Source organism: Silene latifolia, chromosome 11, assembly GCF_048544455.1.
Source record: "Silene latifolia isolate original U9 population chromosome 11, ASM4854445v1, whole genome shotgun sequence".
NCBI lineage: Eukaryota > Viridiplantae > Streptophyta > Magnoliopsida > Caryophyllales > Caryophyllaceae > Silene > Silene latifolia.
This window is the reverse complement of record NC_133536.1, coordinates 138,645,937-138,649,686: the sequence shown is the minus strand read 5'-3', so window position 1 is coordinate 138,649,686 and position 3,750 is coordinate 138,645,937. Positions and strand designations below refer to the sequence as shown.

General features: G+C 38.4%; 1 non-coding gene across 1 annotated transcript; it reads left to right on the top strand.

The window, feature by feature from the left end:
* Nucleotides 1-2,842: 2,842 nt before the first annotated feature.
* On the top strand, nt 2,843-2,949 carry LOC141615625 (small nucleolar RNA R71). The gene has a single exon (XR_012530037.1). It is a non-coding gene; the product is annotated as a small nucleolar RNA R71 (small nucleolar RNA).
* Nucleotides 2,950-3,750: the final 801 nt, after the last annotated feature.

The following is a 3,750-nucleotide window of genomic DNA, read 5'->3' as shown; positions in this document are numbered from 1 at the left end:
TGTGGAATTTATTATTTATTCAAGTCAAAATTTGATGAAATGTCTCATTTACCTACAATATGAATTTTTGATCCGTTCATTCTCATTTATTTATCGTATCTCAAATATGAGTGAATTATTCTACTTGTTTAATTAAATTGAGTCATTTATAATTTAATGCTTGTTTTGCTTATTATAAATGGTTCATTTCCGTTTGTTTATATTTTTATTCTAGTGACAAATATTGAAGAATTGGGTTACTCATTCATGTTCATGAATATAATTTGGCATGAAATGTCTCACTTGGATTATCATCGGTTCATTACATGCAGTAGTCTCTTTCCAAGTTGATTCGTATCGCTTGGTTGAGTCGTATTCTCTTGATAATGCCTCTATGCTATACCGTATTGCTTGACTTATCTTTACGCCTCTTTCGGACTGTCCTGCCGATTGTGGGTTTAGCTCATATCTTCCGCCTCTTTCGGACTGTCCTGCCGATTGTGGGTTCTTGATTTTCGATTTAGGGTTCGGGTCTTGGATGCAGACTGTCCTGCCGCATGTCGAATCGGAAACTGTGCTGTCCCGAGAGTCTGGCCAGATTTAGACTAGGACTGAGTCTTGGGAGTACCATTGTCGTCCTACCAGGGGAATTATATTTTGATATATGAGTAGTAATGGTCTTGCTTGGTTATAGATATTGGTATTTATCTTTCAAGGCAAGAGTTATGCCTTGTGTTGTTTGCCTTGGTCCTATCAGATACTAGAGGTGAGATGCAAACCTTCTAGTTGCGATATGATCGTCGGGGTTGATGCTCCCATCCGTTCTTATGGTGAGATGCAAGCCATAAGTATGAATGTGACATTAGTAGCCACGTCCCGTGCAATGTTTGTTAAGAGGTTTTAAAAGTAATGGCTACAGTTTTTACTTGATCTCTTACTTAACTGCTCCACATGATTCGGATTACAATCTCACATCTATGTTTTATTTCCTTGAAATACGTGCTTTGGTGTAGATTACCGTATTCTCGTGTTTCATATTATTTAATTGTCTCACATGAATAGTTTAATCGTTATCAGGCTAAGGTTGATCTATCTTGTTCCATCTCATTTAATTGTCGTGTTCAAATATAAACTTGATATTCTTATCTTTTGTAAGTATCCTATATGACTTACCTATTTTAGTTCTTTGTTATGTTCGTTTCGACATTTTATGGCTGGGAGAACCTTGAGTTACTCCCCACTGACTGTGGCGTTCATGTTTACATGAATGACAGGTGGTGAAGATGCTTACGTGGGGAAGACGTGTGGGCTAGCGAGAACTAAACCCTTGGACCTTAGTTGCTAGTTTAGAAACCCCTCATATGTTTATTCGTGGGATATCTTTTCCCCGTTTTCTAGACTTGGGCTGTAATAACCTAAATTTGTCTATTGTTGTATTTGTTTCATTTCTTTAGTGGCACCCGCGTGCTCTTCTTTAACCTATAATAAAAAGTTTTTAAAAATATCACAAATTTCCGCTTTAATTCAGTAGTTATATTTTCCGCTTTATCGCGGGGTGTCACACATGGAATAGAGAAGCTTCCCGGATCCTTTAGTTTTGGAGGCGAACTTCCTTGTAGGATGGCACTACTCACCTTAGTGAAAGCAATAGTCTCAAGTTTCCGGATGGATTTCTTCTTTGTAAGAATATATTTCATGTATTTCGCATAGGCCGGAACGTGATTGATTAATTCCGTAAACGGAATTGAGACTTTCAAGTTCTTGACAATCTCCATAAACTTCCCAAGTTGTTCATCAAACTTAGGCTTAGCTTGACGACTTGGAAATGGAAGCCGACCCACAATAGGCTCTTTCTCTTTAGTCTTCTCTTCATTCTCCTTTGAAACTTCTTGAATGGTGGGTTCTTCTTCTTTAGAGTTTTCAACAACTCTTTCCTTGTCACTAGCATTCACAACATCTTCATCAACGGGCCTCTTCGGCCCTTCATACCTTGTACCACTCCTCAAATGGATGGCACTCACTGATTCTTGTCTTGGGGGATTACCTTGAGGTGGTAATTGCCCCTTTTGTCTTTGTGAACTTGAAGATGCCAATTGAGACATTTGGGTTTTCAACATTTTTGTGTGAGCAAGTATGTTGTTAATGGTGATGTCTTTTGCTTGGCTATCCTTTTGCATTTGAGTGAAAAATTCTTGTTGGTTATTTTGCATTTGGAGGACCGCTTTTTGAACATCAAAACCTTGGTCATTTGTTTGATTGTATGGAGTCTGGTTTTGATAACCTTGGTTTTGATTGAAAAATGGTCTTTGTGCTTGGTTTCTCATTGGAGGTGGGGTGTATGTTGTTTGAGGGTTTTGAACATTTTGGCTTTTGTATGAGAGGTTGGGATAGAATTTGGTGTTTTCATTGTAATAGTTGGAATAAGGGGTACCGCTCTTGTATGCTTGGAAAGCATTCACTTGTTCCCCTACATTCACTTTGGTCATGTCCCAAAGTTCCAGAACTCTCACATACTCCACTTGGAATTGATGAAGATGCCACCATGGCATTAACATGTTGCTTAGGTGATTTGGAGGCTTCTTCAAGCTTAGCCATAGCCTTCTCAAACTTCAAATTAATGGTATCAATATGAGCACTAAGTTGAGCACCCAATTGAGTAATAGAGTCCACTTCATGCTTTCCTCCTCTAGTAGCCTTACGAGGTCTACTATATTGTGAGTTATGGACCGCCATTTCCTCAATCTTGTTCCATGTTTGATTATCATCAACTTCGGTAAACATACCATTTGCTCCCATATTGAGAATGTTTCGGGAGTCTTCATATAGACCATTCCAAAATTGTTGTACAAGGAACCACTCGCTAAGTCCATGATGTGGACAAGATCGGCAAGTATCCTTGAATCTCTCCCATGCTTCATACAAAGATTCTTCATCCCTTTGTTTGAACCCGGTGATTTGGGCTCTCAACATGTTAATCTTCTCCGGAGGATAGAATTTCTTGTAGAAAGCAAGTGTCAATTTCTTCCAAGAGTCAATACCAAGAGTAGCCTTATCAAGGCTCTTTAACCATTGTTTCGCGGAACCAATCAAATAAAAAGGAAATAAGACCCATCGAATTTGGTCGTGAGTCACTCCGGTTTGAGAAATCGCATCACAATAGTCACAAAAAGTCTCCATATGAGAATGAGGGTCTTCACTGGGCATCCCCCCAAATTGACTTCTCTCAACTAATTGTATAAATGCGGATTTTGCAATGAAATTACCGGTTAAGTGTTGTGGGGTAGGAGTACCATTTGGTAAGTTCTTCGCGGTTGGTACGGAATGTGATGAAAATTTAGGCATTTTGGGTTGATTTTGTGGTTGGTTATGTGTTGGGTTATCCTCTCATTCTCTTGTAAAAGGGTTGATGAACTCAATGTTATTTGGTTGAATGTCCACAATCTCACTAATACCTCTCAAAGTATTTCTAGCAAGTCTTCTATTGTTGGTCAAAGTTCTTTCAATTTCAAGATCAATGGGTAACAAGTTACCTTGTGATCTTTTAGACGTGCAAAATATCAAACAACTTGAAAAAAATTAGAACAAACCTTGAGGAGTTTGACTTCCCCAATGTAAATAAAGACACAACTAAAAACAATCAAAGAAAATCAAATCAAGTTAACACCGTCCCCGGCAATGGCGCCATTTTTGGTCGGTGTATGGATTTCGGTTACTTGTCGTTAAGAGTTACCTAGACCAAAACAATATTTATAACTTCACAAAATACTCTAC